Source organism: Camelus bactrianus, chromosome 35, assembly GCF_048773025.1.
Source record: "Camelus bactrianus isolate YW-2024 breed Bactrian camel chromosome 35, ASM4877302v1, whole genome shotgun sequence".
Taxonomy (NCBI): domain Eukaryota; kingdom Metazoa; phylum Chordata; class Mammalia; order Artiodactyla; family Camelidae; genus Camelus; species Camelus bactrianus.
The window spans coordinates 19,925,537-19,944,111 of NC_133573.1; the positions used below are offsets into that span (position 1 = coordinate 19,925,537).

The 18,575-nt window shown below is 38.9% G+C and overlaps 1 protein-coding gene and 1 pseudogene across 2 annotated transcripts in view; one reads left to right on the forward strand and one right to left on the reverse strand.

The window, feature by feature from the left end:
- LOC141576057 (AP-3 complex subunit sigma-1 pseudogene) overlaps window positions 1-17,165 on the forward strand; it is a 35,042-nt pseudogene extending 17,877 nt beyond the window's left edge.
- KIAA1217 (KIAA1217 ortholog) overlaps window positions 1-18,575 on the reverse strand; it is a 673,163-nt gene that overhangs the window by 335,166 nt on the left and 319,422 nt on the right. The gene's annotated exons all lie outside the window — the stretch shown is intronic.

An 18,575-nucleotide genomic window follows, 5' to 3' on the forward strand; every position in this document is an offset into this window, starting at 1 on the left:
ATGAAGAGGAGAATCAGTGTATGTGTACAGGATCTGCCTGGCCTTATGTAGAAATTTCCTGTTTGACAGGTAAGCTGAACCCAGCCATGAGAAACAGGGGAACAGTTATTATCACCCAATTTTAACTTCAATATAATCAATAAATTGTGTCTCTTTTTTATTTTAATCAAATGACTTTCCTCTTCAATAGGCTGGTTTCTGAACATTCCCCAAATCAAACTTTGGTTCTGAATACTTGGATCAAACTTTTGATTATGGTCAATTTCTAGTTGAAACTCAAGAAAAACCACTTGACTTTACTGGTATGTACAAAGCTGTATGTGTTTTAGTTGCTTACAACTTCATGAGTTTGGGGATAAGTATACAACCATGAAACCATCACCACCAAGAAGACCATAATCATATCCATCACTTCCCAAAAGTTCCTCCCATACCCTTTCTAATAATTACTGTTTGTGTGTGTGTGTGTGTGTGTGGTACTAACACTTAACAGAAGCTTTACCCTCTTAGCCACTCCGTGTCATAAAGCCCACCTCTGCCAGGGCCCTCACTGCTTGTTTCCCTGGAGGATACGACACCCCAAGTACAGGTTCCATCACTGGGACCAACACTTTGGGAACTGAGGAAGAAAGAAATAGGTTGACAGGGTTGAGGGAGTGAAGCCTGAGTAGGACTTCCTGAGGCGCTGGCAATCTCTCTATATGAGTCGACAGAAAAGTTAATTCTAAACTGAATTAAGGAAGCTCAACAAAGTTCTAATTTTTTTCCCATGAGTGCTCAAATCTTCATCTCAAATATACATTATTATATAAAACATTTTTATTCAATTTTTGTTTGTTTGTTTGTCTTAGTCTCTTCAGGCTGCAAGAGCAAAAATACCAGAGACTGAGCGGCTTATAAACAACAGGAGTGTATTCCTCACCATTCTGGAGGCCAGAAGACCGAGACCAGGTGCCAACAGGGTCAGGTTCTAGTGAGGACCCTCTGGGGTGCAGACTGCTGTCTGCTGTCACATGGCAGAAGGGGCAAGCTAGCTCTCCTGTGTCTCTTTCATAAGGGTACTAATCTCAATTATTAGGGCTCTGCCCTCATGACCGTGTACCTCCCAAAGGTCCTGTCACCTTGGAGACTAGGATTTCAACATGTGAATTTGAGGGGGACACAAATATTCACCCCATAGCAAGGATTTTAGTGTTTCTGCTTTGTTTCTACCCTGAGAAAAAGTGTAGTCTGCCCACTGGTTCACCCAGTGAGAGGGTACACATGAGTCCTTCCTTAGCTGCCCAGATGGAACACTGTGTGCCTTCTATTCTGTGTCTGAAATTGAAATACATTTTCCAAGAGAAGGAGGTTGTGTGTGATGATAAGTTTCCAAGGTCCAGGTTTATTATAGATTAAATAGATCCTCAAAGGATAGCCTAAGAATCTAATCATTATTTATATTATCATCATTGTTGTGGGTTACTTGGTTCTAATTTTTAATGTCAATTAAAATATCATTTAAAAAATAAATATGACAGCGCCATAAACTTGTACTACGTATATATGTGTTGATCTTGGCTCCTTCCAAGTGATCCAAAGTAGAGATAAGATTCAATTGGCTTTTATCTTCTATGTCTTTTTGGCATCAGACGTTCGATGAACCTCAGATACGTATTTGTTAAGGAACAGTGGCTGAATATAATTAGACCACAGCTGTTCAATCCAGTGTCTGAACTCAGAATTCCACAGAAATACTCTGGAGTCATGACCTGACCCTCTCCAATGGAATCATCAGAGGGTTAAGAACAATGCTAATTTACAATGCTAATAACCATCTGAGGGTGAAAAACATTGCTAATAAATTCTTTACCCAACCCACACAGATATTTAAATGCTGTTGCAAGAGCAACACTAACTCTCATGTATTCCTTTCTTTCTTTTTTTTTTAATCCATTTGTTCTGGAAGAAATAGTTATTATCATTCTCATCCATGATACATCTCAAGTTTATTTCTCATTGAGATATTTGTCACTTTAAAAATTTGCCAAAACTGAATACCCAAAGGCTCAACATCCCCACAAAGAAATCACCCAGCACTCCTTTCTCAGTGTGGTTGCCACAAAGTCACAAAAGCCCTGAGAACCTAAAGACAGATCACAGAGGTGCGAGCATGGAGTCACCTGTGCCAGAACCACAACTCAAAGGAGGCCAGCCGCCTCCCCCAAACCAAGTCTTTCAGCTAGAACACGCTAGCAGAGATCGGGACGCTGTCACCCACTAAATACCTGATGGCTTGAATCCATAGTCAAGGCAAGAAAATGACCTCACTTCAACTTAAGAATTTGCATTTCACTACATCCTGAGCTGATCCTTTGTCCTTCCAAAAAACTCCCCTTTGTGCAATTTTGAGCCAAGCAGGCAGGATTAGTCTTCAATACAACGGAAATCTCTGGACTTTGAATAAGATATTCTTTGATCCAGAAAACATTCCTTCTGTCTCTAAGGGGTCATCTTTTACATCCCTCATGCTCTATCCTGTCCACAGACCTCTGTCCACTTACAATCTGGGAAGGCAAGCATCCTAACTCTGTGCATTGGATCATTTTGTTTCCATCAGCAAAGAAAACCTCAGGAGACCCTTGAACAAAGACTTAATTTCTTAATCAAGTAACTCTTTCCGTTATCAAAATTTACATGCCAGCAGTGCAGAGCAACTGTATGAAAAAGATTAGTGTGGATGACTAGACAAATTCTGTGATCGCCTGAATATTGCAAAATAAAGATTTCTAAGTTGGAAAAGGGGAGAGGACAATCTTTTTCTGCAAAAATGTGATGATTGGTCTCAAATATGCTGTAACCTACAGGATAAAGACCACTAAAATTCTGGAACTACTTTAAAAAATTTTTATGCTGTCATAATTTACCAATAAAATTACTTTTATCTCATAGAAACCCTAGTCCCTATGCCTACTCATGCTGTTATTTATTTTTAATTGATATACAATAAAGTTGATTTTTGTGTGAGTATGTGTGTAAGCTATGAATTTAACAGTTTCATGAATTTAAACACATACCTAGTTTCATATAACTGCTACGACCATCAGGATACCTAAAAGTTCTATCACTCAGCAAAGTTCCCTCTTGCTATCCAGTTGTGGCCACACATCCCGTAACACCTAACCACTGATCTTCTGTCACTATCCTTCTGGTTTTTGAGAACATCATATAAATGGAATCATATATTAGGTAAACTTTTTTTTCTGACTTCTAATCGGCATAACTATCTTCTGATTTATACAAGTTCTTTAATATACACAAGTATGTATCAAAATTTCATTCTGTTTTATGGATGAGGACCATTCCCTTATAGGAATTGTAAAAAAATTAATAAACAGAAACCTCAGAGTTGAGAGACCAGAAGGGGAGTTGTCATCCCCTGCACTGATTGTCCAACAGGACGAAGAAAGACTTCTTTCCTGGCAAGGACTCAGCCAACGACAAACCATGGACTTTTTGTTTACGATAGTCCTCCCAACTTCCTTTTCCCCTCTATGAAAGCATTTTCCTTGCCTTGCCCTTCCAGGACTTGCACATGGCTCACTATGGTTGCAGATTCAGAACTGCAGTTCTCTGCTGATCCCGAATAAACCCATCTTTGCTGGAGAAATAGCTGGCTGTCTATTTGTTTCAGGTCAACAGTATTTATCACAGTATGTTTAACCCACTACCCCTCTGATAAGATTTAGGTGGTCACCAGTTTTTGGAGATTATAAATAAATCTATGAATATCTGTATAGTAGTTTTTGTGTGAACACACGTTTTCATTTCTCTAGGGTAAATACCTAGAAATGGGATTGCTGGATTATATTGTAAGTGTATGTTTAACCTGATAAGAAACTGCCAAGCTATCTTCCAGAGTGGCTGTACCATTTGGCATCCCCACCAGTGGCATGTGAGTTTCATTCGCTCTGCATTCTCCCCCACACATGGTATTGCCAGTCTTTAAACTTTATCTAGTCTAATAGGTTAATCGTGGTATCTTATCATGGTTTAACTTGCATTTTCCTAATGACTAATGACGTTGAACACCTCATCATGTGCTTATTTGACAGTCATATATTCTCCTTTATGGTTAAGTGTTTGTTCAAGTCATTTGCTGTCTTTTAATCAGGTTGTTTTCTAACTGTTGAGTCTTAAGTGTTCATTATTCATTCTGGGTACAAGTCTTCTGTCAACTATATGATTTGGGAATATTCTCTCCCAGCCCATAGTTTGCCTTTTTATTCTTTCAATGGTGTGTTTTGCAGACTAAGTTTTAATTTTTGATCAATCCTTATTGTTAACTGTCATTATCTATAGATTAAAATTTTTTCCTTATATTTTCCAAATCTACATTAAGAATGTTAGTTCTAGATGTTAAGTTTGGTTATTTAAAGCAAAGCAAACAATCTCTGCAATTAAAAAAATCCCCAAAAATCATTTGTGCATTTGAAAGGATTGCCGATTCTGAAATGACATGTCTACCTAAACCATGGCTTTATAAGACCCTGCGTAGAAAAGAAGTGTTTTTAATAAGATGTCATAACACAGTTTAATAAGAGAATACATAGATAATTAAATCTTAATGCTTCATAGTCATTAAGATTTGATAATTCTAAAACCTTCCAAATGCCACATACTCTCTTTACTGTTCCCATTTTCAGGCTTGGTGCATCCTGATAGAGTTATAAATGGCTTATGATACTTCATGTAATAATAGGACTTTACCCTACATTTTAAAACTACATGCTTTAAAAATGAACTCAGTTCACAATAATTTGAAACAAAGTCTGGGCAAAGAGTGCTGGCTCTGGGCCCACCTTCATGGCGCTAGACTAGACATCTCAAGAAAAGCAGATGTGCTCAAACGTGGTGTGGCCTTTCAAAGAAGGTGTAGGTGGAGCTGAAGATAATGCTGTTTGCAAAGTGTCAGCCTCTGTTCTGAATCACCACTGGGAAGGCGGTCTCCTGAAGGCCCGGGGATATTCTGTGACAAGCCCGGGCATCTGTAGTCATTGAGTCTTGGCAGGATTCAGTCTTCAACCTGCCTGACTGCCAGGGGCAGAGAGAGAACACTAATCCTGCCCACAGCAGTGAGGGTGAACTTGAGGTCTGCAATCTCCAGGTTCCAAGGCAGCGTCCAATATGACAACAATCTTTTTACTTTTGTAAAGGGATTAATAATAATCAATGCTTTCTCAAATGTGATTCTATGGGATGCATTTTAAAAATAAATATGCCATAATATGCCAGAATTTACATAGTAAATGAGCACTGTCCCCTTCAAAGGAGTCACGTTACTTTAATGATGCCACCGTCATTCAAGCCACCTTTAATACCCCACTTTGGACCCTGACACCAGGGTTTATGGAACATTTAAAATAATCTTTCAGGTGGGGAGGGAGCAACTCAGTGGCAGAGTGCATGCTTAGCATGCACGAGGTTCTGGTCCAATCCCCAGTACCTCTGTTAAAATAAATAAATAAATAGGTAAATAAATAAATCTAAATACCTCCCTGGTCCAAAAACAAACAAAAAAACAAACAAAAAACAAAATCCCCAAATAATCTTTTCAATTGTGGCAAGATTGTCGACCTTTAGGGTACACTTTATGTTCTGTAAGCCACCAAAAATTGAACAATATCCCACCCCGCAGCTCAGGGGCATGAGGGTACGGGTGGGGAAGGATTGCCAATGGCAAGATCCTGAGGTGAGGCTCACACACCCCCCCCCACCCCGGCCCTGGCCCTGAGCTCCCACCCCGTCTCCCCCGGCTCAGCCATGATTAAGGCGATCCTCATCTTTAACCACCACAGGAAAACCACGGCTCTCCAAGATCTACCAGCCCTACTATGAAGATACACCACAGCGAACCATCAGAGAGACATGCCATTTGGAATTTAAGAGAGATGAAAATGTTTGTAATTTCCTAAAAGGAGGATTATTAATTGGAGGATCTGACGACAAAACTGATTTATAGACATTAAGCAACATTATATTTTGTCTTCTGTGTGGATTCTTCTGAAAGTGAACTTGGCATTTTAGATCTAATTCAAGTATTTGTGGAAACATTAGACAAGTGTTTTGAAAATCTGTGAACTGGATTTGACTTTCCATGTAGACGAGATACACAATATTCTTGCAGAAATGGTGATGGGGGAATGGTGTTGGAGACCAACATGAATGAGATTGTTACACAGACTGATGCACAGAACAAACTGGAGACGTCTGAGGCTGGCTTAGCGGGAGCTCCAGCCCGCGCTGTATCAGCTGTAAAGAATGTGAATCTTCCTGAGATCCCAAGAAATATTAACATGGGTGACATCACTATAAAAGTGTTAAACCTGCCCTCTTTTAAATAAAAAATTTAAAAGGCCACGCCCAGGTAAAATCCAGGGGGAAAAGTCATCTAAGTTTACCATGCAGTTGTTTACCAAAAGTAGAGGAGGAGAGTCTTAACTTTCGCTCTTGGACTTAAGTCAAGGTACTGCATAGAAGTTACATAAAACCAGTATGGAAGTTCAATGTTGCTTTTCTTGCTCAGTGATTCTGAAGTAATTGAGTAGCTCCATTGTGATTTTTTTTTCTTCCCTTTCTAAACTGCATTCCTGTGGCCACCTAAGGCATGTGTCTATGTGTTGGCTACTACAGTATTTTGAAAAGTGTTTGGGGCATTTCTTTAAATTATGTACAATGCAAAATGTTGGTGTTTTGTATGAATCACAAGTGCAGCATTCCTTAATTCTCTTTTCTGTTGTTTGTCATAATTGTTATTTAAAGAACCAAGTATGTATTGCATGGAAACATTATGACCTTTTTCTCTTAGTTTAAACTCCAAGGTAACTGGACTTCTAAAGCACCTTTCTGTTTGCCTGATATCTACTTTAGCAGTATTTTTTATGATCCTCTGACTCAACAAACTAAATAAAAGTATATTTTATCACTGTTTAAAAAAATAAAAATAAATTTAAAAATTGAACAATATGAGTAATTCAGTCTCACTCTGAGCTAATTTCAAGGGCCAGCCAGGTGTCCTGACAGTATAGAGTTAAATGCTCAGCCAACATTTTCTAGAAGAACCAGGCTCAAAAAATTTTCATTGGTGGTTTTCTTTGTAAATGTTATTTACTTGAGATTCTAAAGTAAGGAGGCTGTTGCCTTATATTATTGTAAACTCACTAAAAAGGCTGTATCTAGTCAATAAATACAAACCATTCTAATTTACTTTTCTGTTTTGGCTGAATTTTGCATAGAGGAAGTTTCAGATCACAGCCTATGGGTAAGTGAAATGTCACTGTAAGTCCGTGTGATGGAGAAATCAAGGCTCAGAAAGCTTAGCAGAACTATGACGAGAGCCCATCTCTTGACTCTTACATTTCTTTCTGCTTCCAGGCAGTGGTCCATGCTGTTTTCACTCTCTGAGCTGTCCCATCACCCCGTCACCTGCCTGGCTGCAGTGACATGTGACGTCTCAGGTCTCTCCCCTCTCCCATCCCTGCCCTCCTTCCAAGCCTGAGGCCGTACTGGAATAACATTCAAACTCCTGCTCCCCACTCTCCATTTTTCTCCTGCTTCCCAGATGACCTTAAAACACTGAGGACTTGTGACCTGCAAACTCAGCCCCACCCAGTCCCTCAGCCAATCCCACCCAAGGCCAGCAGACTCAAAATTGCCAGAGGAGGGGTGTTCCTCGCCCCAACCTCAATGCTGAGGGGATCTGAAGACCAACTGTCCTAAAGCCTCCCCCTCTCATTCCCACTGATGACTTGTTCCACGAAACAGGGCATCTGCTGTGGGTTCTGGATTTTCCCTGTAGTTCCCTCACCGAGACAGGGACCATACCCTGATAAGCAGCCTGCTATCAGGAATCTCCATCCTCCTCCTTTTGAAGCAAAGAGAAGAGAGGTGGCTTCCCTGGTTGCCAGGCACCATGCTGGGCAGTCTGTGTGTCTATTGAGTGCTCATATATTATTACTGACTGCTTCATAGATGAAGCAATTGAGGCTTAGAGAAGTGAGATTACTTGTCAGAGGTCACAGAACTGACGTGTTGGAGCGGCCCGTCTGAAAAGAAGCTTTTCCCATCTATACAGACCTGACTCACAACCCTACTCCAAGATGAAATGACTACCTTCAAGTACAACTTATTGCATTTATCATCCCCACTGCCTAAAATTCCTTGTTTTCATGCCTTAGTCATCACAGCCCCCCTTGGATATCAACTCAGTCTACCTAGATAAAAACCGACGTCGTCTTGTACCTTGTTGGACACTGTAAGGTAGACATCAGGCTACCTACCATGAAGGTCACCTCAGCCACAGGGGTTCTCCTTTTGCCCTGGTTGCCTGCCTCGTCCTTGCTTCCTTGCCTTTTCTGCCTTATTGTCCACTATTGCCCCATGCTTGGCTTCAGCCAGATGGAACTAATTGCTACTCTATATGCACCTGCTATGTTTCCCTGTCTCCTTGCCTATTTTTTTAAAAGACAATTTTTACAGAGTAGTTTTAGGTTTACAACAAATTGAGTGGGAAGTCAGGAGATTTCCCGTATCCCCCCCTGAACACCTGCCCCCACCCAGGCATAGCCTCCTCTGTTATTAGTATCACTCCCCAGAATGGTACTTTTTTTTTTTTTTTTTTTACCAAGGATGAATCTACATTGACACATTCCTTGCTTTTTTTCAATGCTGTTTGCTCTGCTAGAAATGCTTTTAACAAAGCTTCAGAGCCACCCCACCCCAAATCTCTGCACATTTAAATCACTTTATCTTTAAGGTCTGATGCATGTGCCTCCTTCTCCATGCATCCTTTCCTTGGGCACACTTCCACTCCAGCTAGAAGCGAGCACTTTTTACTTGACCTCTCCGAGCTCTTTGTTTGTACTTCTCCTGGGGCACTTCACCAGAATTCAAACACAAACGGCACACTGAACAAACCAGGTATGTCAGCTGCAGTCATGAAAGAGTACTGCTTTTGCCTGTGACTGTCCCTTTAAGCCTGATCAAAGAAATTAGCTCTTCCCCTGTTCCCAATGAAAACTCCAGCAAAACTATGATTTTTCTGATCATTCCTAGTTAAGAAAAGGTTCTACATTCTCTGCCGGTTACAAACCACAATCTCATTTCAGAAATAAGAATGTCTAGCTCAGTATTCATCAGCCCTTGAGCCATCACTCAAAGCTAACCATCATCATCTCCCATCCAAGACTGCCCGCAGGCAAGCTGGTGTCTTCAACATAAAGAGTGTGTTTGGCTTCCTCTATCTTTCTCATTCCCATCCTCCTTCACTCACAAATTGTTGTTTCAGACCAACCTCCATCTCCCCAAGTTGAGGTATGGAAGAGAGATGAGAGGGAGAGGAAAGATCTCTTGATGGACAGCATCCTGAGACAAAATGTCCAATGTGGAAAGCCAACTCTTTCTCTCCAAGATCACTTTTGTGGGTTCTTCAGAGATTCTCCCAATCTGAGGTCTTCTGACTTACTGACTCAGGCACAGCAGTTCTAGTCCAGCCTGTGGCTCCTTTCTTAGCCCCTGGGTATCTAGCATTCCACCTTCAGCATTTCTCTGTTGAGGTCCCATTGCCCCTCTGGGCTGCCAAATTGAACAGAATCTCAGGTGCCCCCATGCCGGCTGATTTCAGCCTGACAACAACTTTCCTTTGCTCCTGACATCAGAACAGCTCACCAGTCATGGTGTAGCCTCTTCCAGACTTCTCAGAATTGAGGGATACAACAGTCTACTGTGTCCCCACTCCCAACCTCAGGAGACAGGGTCAAGTTCTCAAGATGGTCCTGTTGCAGTCAGTCTTACTAGCACTTAGGTGAGGTGGCAGAAAGCACTCAGATCTCATCCTTAGGGATGTGGGTGAAAACACAGCATGGTTTACAATTTTGTTTTACATTTATTTTTTAAGCAAACATCCTCTTCATACAATCCTCTCCCAGCTTTCACTCTCAGAAACCTTTTAGACAGATCCTCTTTGTAGCTAAGAACATTTTAGGTTATAGAGCCCATTTTTTATTTTTGGGGGGAAAATCTGCACCTTGATCTGGTAGATAACTTTGGAATTTCATATCTGTTAGAGCTTGGAGTCTCAGTGGAAACTTCCAATTTAACATCCCGTTACATCAGCTAGAACACAGCTAGTTATACAGACAGCCTGCTCCTTTAGGAGACCGTATACTGCCTGAGGTCAGAGACAATATCTGATTCATCTTACACTTATCACAGCCTCTAAAACTGAGCACCCTCCCTAGTAGGAAACATATAGCTACAGCTTCCTGGGACGGACACCCCTGGTCCAATATTTTCTTAAAGCTACCAGCATTCAGGACCAACCAAGGGGCTATTTTCACATACCCTGTTACTCAACCCCGAGTCAAAACTATTGAAGATGGGACAGAGATTGCTCAGGTATTCATCACATCTTATTTCTTTTTCCTCTTGGCAGCCATTTAGGTTTCATTTTTCAGTCTCCTCTGCAGTTAAATGGGGTCATAGGATTGAATTCCAGTCAATGGGATGACGGCAGAAGGAGTATATACCACGACCAGCTCTGGCCCTAGGAAACCTCCCTGAAACCCTCTGTGATGGGCTTCCATTGGCAGACTGAATATAGAGAAAACAGGCTCTAGAAACTGCAAAGCCACATGTTGGGTCCCTGAGTGATGGTTTAGAGCAGAACCCTCACTCTCCTCATCCTCACACCGCTGGACTATGTTGTGAGTAATAAGCACATCTTTTAGTGATAATGTGGATACTGTCTCTTTCAGAACTGTGCCCACTGACACAGAGAGCTAGATCCTAATAACATACTCATCAAAGCAACCTAGGGAAATTCGCCTAGGAAGAATTTTTTTCAAATTCCCTGAAAAAGTGCCAACAGTGTTACTTCCTTGGGTTCCAGGTAACACCATTTATATCTTTCTGTGACAGTTCACATGCTCCCCACCTGAAATATAAATTTCACTGCTGTTTTTAAGTTAAGTCTCTTCACTTTTAGTTAAAAAAATAGAGTAATTATTTTCTTCTCCCACCATTTTCTCAGAAAGGACAGGCTTGTGGGCTTAGAATTCATTTTTAATTAAAAAATTGTTACTGGGTATGAAGTTGTGGAGTAGGCATGATTGCAGAATGCTAACTCAGGGACTTGGCCTCTTTTTTGTAGGGCTGCAGTTTGGGATGTGGTAGGCTGTATTTTTGGAGCAGGAGAAAGACAGGTTCATTCAACCATGCAAATTAAATTACAAGACTTGGAATCATCATTTCTGCGAAAATGTGATCTCCATACTGCGTTTGTTCTGACATTCTTTTCAGATTTGCACCATAACAGTTCTATTTGGCCTTTAAATAACACAGGATCAGTGAAATGTCTCTGGTGAAAGAAGTGATGTATTAAATTCCAAGGTTGAATTTGAACATCTTTGCTTCAGTGTTCTAAAGTTAAAAATACCTTGAAAAAAATCATGTAATCAAAGAACAGGGGAACTATTATCCATAAGTGTAATATCCTAGGTTTGTAGAGCTTAAAGTAGTCTCCAAATCCACCTTGGGTCTCACGGTGTTTACCTGTTTTTAATAAAATATAAGGAAGGTGACTGCATATCTTGTACTATTATCTGTTTCAATATTCAATAACACTGAACTGGAATAATTCTTTATGTTTGAATTCAGTCATTCGTGTAGTAATTTAAAGATATGTATTCTCATTCTTCCATGGGGAAGAACTGTTGTCATTGCTTCATCAATCTTGAAAAATGTTAACTTTGTATCTTTTAGGTATATCAAGGGAAGATGGAAACTCACACCTTTAGGGTAAAGAATGTCAGTTTAAGTTGTGACCCACCAACTGCTACACTGATTTCACAATGGTCTTGGGATTCTTGAAAGAACTATAAAACAGTTATAGATTTTGCAGAAAAACTGACGGGAAAAGTTGATGATAATGATCAATTATATGATATTAAAAACATATTCCAATGGTGATAGATTTAATGCTTATAGACAGTTTATATATGTCAGTCATTAGGCGCATGAAAAAGTAATTCCAATGGAGATGTTCTGATTTTTATGAGCATCTGGATGCCATTTGGGTTGTTTCCTGGATACTTGTTTCTTTGTAATTTTCAGTTCTTAAAGTGTAACACGGGAACACCATGGTACTCTGCCAACTCTATATTATAGGTATATATTTTCTAGAAGTTCTTTAGGGAGTTGGATACCACCACCATCAGCTGCTGAGACATTGATTATGCAAATTAATAGTTCGTGGATTCACACAAGATGCTACAGGAATCTGGTATCCAGCAAAATAATGAAATACAGCCTTCCCAATGCATGTCAATCACACATATTTTAATATAGCAAAGGAGTGTTGCTCAAGTTATACATCAGATACCCAGTGGTCCCAAATCAAGTAAGTTTGCATTGAAAGGTTAAGCTATAATTGATGTACTGAGAGCAGAGAGGGTATAAAAAGAAACAATTTGTGTGAGAGATGGCAGGGGAGAATGATCAACAAGTTTCTCGATGAGTCTTAGATGCTCAGGATGCAGACTCTATTAGAAAGGAAGAAGGAGGCAGGGGGAGTCAAAGGTATTGGGTATATGGGTGGGACAGGGTATATGGGCAGAGACCCACGGGGCCAGTGACCAGTGACCATGAATCTGGACCTGACTGGGCACAACCATGGGCCAATGGAATGCCATACAAAAGGAAAGAAAGAAGAACTCGATGGAAAACTGGAAAGAGATGGTCAGTCTGGACAGGATGAAAGGACGTTTAAGCCAGGTCTCCAGGGATGAGAAAAACTCAGTGTGAAATAAATGAGACAGAGAAGTAGAAATGGTAGGATACAAATACAGAGGGCAAGAAATGGTAGAGTCACACGGCAGAGGGAGGGCTGTGAAGAATCATGGTCACCAATGGGAGTGGAGAAGAATATAACAGTCTCAGAATTAAAAATTAATGATTATATACTTTAAAGATATTGAAGTTATTTTTATTGAATATGTCCCCGTATTCACTTATGTCACCTAGAAATATGAAGTCTGTAATATACAGTGGCTAAGTGAGATCTTCAAGAGTCCTTTCACACATCAAGGCTAAGGTCTTAGGGAAGGAATGTGACCTTCCCTTCCCTGTCACCCCGAGTCCCAGCAACTTTCTGACATGAATGATTTTATTTATCTGACATCTTTGACCAAATACAACAAATAGCAGGTAACAACTATGAGTTCTTCATCCTGCTTCTCCTCTAATCTACTTATTCCCCTATTACATGGCAGCAAGGCACATAATTGAAAGTTTAAATTAAAAAGCAAAAATAACTGAAATCCCAAAGCAGAACCATCTGCACCAAGATTTTCTGCACATTTCTCACCAGCTCAGCATGGCCCACCTCCAGCACCTACGTCATCCCACATGACCTCAGGCAGCATGAGATCACTTCCCTACACAAAGAGGGGGAAGAGGACTTGGAGAAAAGTCCTCAGACTAAACTTTAGGTAAAGCAAGTTTAATTTGAATTCTCCTGAAAAGAGGTACGTTGCCTTTAACAGCTCAGCCCAGTGAGGGTCTAGGTTATGACAGCTTAGGTAATAACGCTAAAGGTGCAGCATTTATTATTAATGCAGAATTATGAATGCAGTTTATGAAGCTGCCAGTGACTGTCTTATCGAAAGCCTTTGGTCCTAGCTTCTCCTGGTTCAGGCTTGATAAGCTTGGGGCTGAGAGCTCATCTTAATGGGTGATGGAAGACTGCTCCATTGCTCCTGGGACTGTATGCTTGTTAGTCACAGACGCCAATTAACAGCTTTGTTGGAGAGCTGGAGGAATGTGCTGCAGCAATGGAGGGGCCCGGAAGCCCTTTCACGTCCAGCAGGGGTGAAAAAGCCTCCGTGGCATGCCAAGCCACACATCAGCAGGTCATGTGCATCAGCACGCAGCATCAACAAACCAGCACAAAAATTCTAAGGTCAGCACTTTCGGGAGCCAGCCCATTTCATTCCAACTGATAAGGATTTAAATATTTTCATGAGCCTTGCTGATCTGAGTCATTTAAAAGGACAAACACATTATAATTATTTTTAAAGGCAAGTTACATAAGCCAGGGTACAGTCCATACTTGATAGTCTTCTAGAAATGATTACTGACCCTTGTATATCTCTCCTGTGACCATCAGGGGTCAAGTCGAGGTTAATGTTCTGGCAAAATACTTAGGATCCAGAGGAACAACTGTTTGGGTAGGGATTACTGCCATTGGAAACCACTGATGAGGGTTTGAAACGGCGATTCTTAATTAAGTAAATAAAAAGACTCAGCGTCTGTGCTCTGATCATGCAGCTAACAACTGACTCCACCTCAGTCCAAACACAAAATGAAATCCAGTGAGGAGATGGGTTTATTTTTATAATAATTTGTTTTAGAGATTTAATCTAAACTAATATGGGGCAGTTTCAGAAATAACTTTTGAGTATCAAGTGTTGAAAGAATATTTGCTATGTTTTTTGTTTTTTTTTAATGAATCCTTTATTTTTATTTCAACCGTGTGTTATTACTAACTTGTTCCTTCCAAACAGAATTTTGGGGCAATATATGTCAAAATTATAGCATGTTCAACAGAAGTTATAAAAACTCCCAACAGTGTATATTTTGAAATATGTCATAGCATTCAATAATTAATGTTCTCTTTAGTAGGCTAATTATTTTGTTTGGCAGTGTATTCTTTGATGTGTCATGAAAATTATATGTGGACAAATCAGATCAAGAAATATTAACAGCAAAAAAAGTTGAATAAAGGCCCCATAATATCTGTGGACTTGCTAGAATGTTATGGTGAATGGTAGAGAGAATGGGAGAGCATTTTGGGGAGATAAGGCAACTTTGATTCCTAGGATTTGGTTACAAAGCTACACACAGGCTATAAGATTTGCTGGGAGTTCAACATGGTTGGAAACAAGAGTTAAACAAAAATCTATTATGGAAAAAATTAAAATAAATAAAAATTTTAAAAATCTATTATGTTTATATAAACTGTCAGCCAGTAGTTAAAATATTTCAGAAAAAATTAAATTTACAATAAAAATAACTCACTTCAACAATAATTATAAGGTTCCTGGCAATGAATCTAACAAACATGTGGAAGATATTTGTAGGGAAAATTGTAAAATATATTGAAAGACATGAAAGTCAGCTTAAATAAATTGAGAGCTAAATTATGTCCTTGAATGGGGACATTCAAATTTAGTTAGAGAAATCATTCCCCAATAATCTATAAATTCAATGTAATTATAAGCCAAATCCCAACACTGTCTTCCATGTAACTTGAAATGGTGATGCATATACATTCATATGGTACTGTGAATAATCAGGAATAGACAATACATACTTGTGAAAAAATAGTTTAAAAGGGTTCATTCATTGTAAGACTGTAATAATTAAAACATAGTATTGGTACAAGGAAAGACTGGAAAAAAGATGTACGAGGTCTCAGTAGCATTAAATATCATTGTGAAAAGGTGGACTGGTGGACTAGTTAGTAAATTGTACTAGAACCAAAAAAAAAAAAAAAAAACCACAAAAAACAAAACAAAAGAAAGATAAACTTTGCTCAATACATTGCACCATACAGAAGTATAAATTCTAGACAAATTAAAGATCTCATTGGGATAAAGTATAACTGTAAAACATTTTGAAGAAAATATAGAAAAATAAGTTTATTAAATCATGTGGGAAAATACTTAAGATTTCCCATTGTACAAACCATAAAGAAAAACATTGACAGATTAAACTATACTAAAAATTTTAAACTTCTATACATGATAAAAGATACCACAAATAAGTGAAAAGATAAATTATTGACTAGGGTAGATATTTGTCAATAATATAGCCCTTTCTCACAATTACTGTCCAGAATATGAAGAAAGTGCCCATAAATCAATAATAAAAGGCATTTAAAGAAATAAAAATGGGTGAAATATACCACATATAATTCTCAACGGAAGGCACTGGAATGGTCAATAATATTATACAAATACACTTAGCTTCACCAGCAATGAGAAAGTCCTTGCACCCAAGAGATTAGTAAAACAGAATGTCTGATAATACCAAATACTGGAAAAGATGTGGGGAAACAGAAATGCTAAATCAGTGGTTCTTAACCCTAGATGTACATTAGAATCACCCAGGGAACTGCAATGAAATACCGGCCCTGGTTCCCATCCCCAGAGACTCTGATTTAATTGGTCTGGGGTGGGACTTAGGAATTGATTAATTTTAAAATGCACCTAGGTGATTCTGCAGACAGAGTTTAGAACTCCTGCTCAACATTGTCGGTGATCAGATGAACCAGCAGAGTTTGGAGAACAATTTAACAGTCTCTAGTGAAGATGTGTATCCCTGTGACCTGACAATTCAACTTCTAGGTTGAACTCTCCTTGAGAAATTCTAGCATAAGTATAAGAAGATGTGTACAAGGACCACTGCAGTACTGTTTAGCAAAACTGCAGAGACAATCACATTTCCCTCAATAAAAAAATGGATAAATCAGCCTTTGACTATTTATGCAACATGGTACTATTCTGCAGTTAAAATAAAATTGACCAGATACCTATGTATCGACATGGATACATCTCCAAAACAACTCTGAATTAAAAGTTTAAAGAATATATAAATAAAGACAATGATTTACATATTTAAAATTTGAACACAAAGCAATAGTATGACCACAAATAGATATTAGCTATAACCACATATAGATACATCCATGTCTGTATCTAACAGCCCACCCCCTCAACACATATACACACATACACACACATAGTAAAAACACTCAAGTGCATGGGAATCATATATAGGAATTTTAGGATAATTATCTCTTGGGAGGGAAGAGGGAGGGAAAGGTGGGAGTAGGGCTTTGACTGTATTCGTAATGTGTTTCATTTTATTTTACACATTATCTTAAGTAAAGATGGCAAAGTAACGTATATTTAATCTTGATGGTGGATTTGCAGATAGTTATGATATTATTTTTGTGTGTTTTAGATATTTTATATTAAGATTTTAAAAGGCAAAAGAGCCCTGCAATGATCATGGAGGCATATCTTTATTTTTTTAATCATCAAAAAAAAAAAATATACTAAAAACAGAACTGAAAAGTAAACAAAAAAGCCACTGGATTTGGAAGCCAGAGGCTAGACTTCTCATCTAGTTCTGTGGCTAATTAGTGATGTGTAAACTCACTTTTTGACTTCAGTTTCCTCATATAGAATGTTGGATAAGACAATCCAAAATTGACTCTAGTTTCAGGTTTCTGTGACTCTAAAGTTGTGAGAGGACAGTATTTCTGAATTCAATTTTTTCTCTCTTCGTGGATGCCATCTTCAAAGTACACTACTTCTGCTCCCAAATGTAATCATGGATTATTCCAGAAAGTGATGCCCTAAATGATACTCGATAAACAATCATTAAGTCAAAGATGTAATCAAGGATGCAAATTAGCTTAAAATGTTCCCATGACCCAGGTTAGAAACAATACAGAAACAACCAAAAAAAGTGTTATTAAATATCCAAATGACTTCCATTCCCCAATTTATAAATGTATTCTTTCTTCATTCATTTATTCATTATTTCATATGCCACTCGTCCTGAATGATAATCTACAAACCAGCTTGTCTCAATTGTCATATGTCAATAAAAGTTTTATAACAGTAGATATTAATAGTAAACCTTACTTAAAATATATGTTTTACAACTGCAAAACAACAATCTCCCTCCATATTCCCCACCTTCTGGTAACTTGAAAGACTTTATTGTACCTTCTAAGTGTCTTATTTGTCCTCAGCGAGAACCTGATCCAACACAAGCAATTAAAACACATTTGCTCACGAATGTGCTGTTTTCTCCCCATGATTTTGATGCTTTTAGCTGACAAAGTTTAATTATCCCCGTAACCTTGCAGAAAGTGAAGCACAGAGAAGCATGACTTGGGGTGAAGTCACACTCCACATAGAGTCTAACACAGAGCAGAGAGAAATGAAAGCCATTTCTAATATGTGTACCAAAGCTCACTGCTGAAGCCCCAGTTTCTCTTCTTGCTTCACCCCAGCCTGCTACCTATGTTCTGCCAGAAATATTATCCATGAAGTAAAGTAACACAGAAAGGAGCTTGGACAGTCCATAACCTTGGTGGTTAGACAGTTGAAAGAAAGATACATCAATGACAACAAACAGAAAGATACAGGATGCTAGTTGATAGGAACATTCTTAGATCTTTTTAGCTCCTCATCCATTGAAATATGTGAAGGAGGCTGTCTACACTACCTGCATTATAGATAAGGCAGGAAAGATACAAAGTCTCAAGTGTCACAGAACATTCCGTATCACACCTGGCAAAGGGTGGCAGTCAGTACTTATATATCATCATCATCATCATCATCATCTCATCATCATTGTCATTACAGGATATAGTACTTCACAGGACATATGTGCTACAGGACACAATACTTCCGATTTGTCCAGGACATAAGTTTATAAAAAGAGATGCTCAAAGCAAA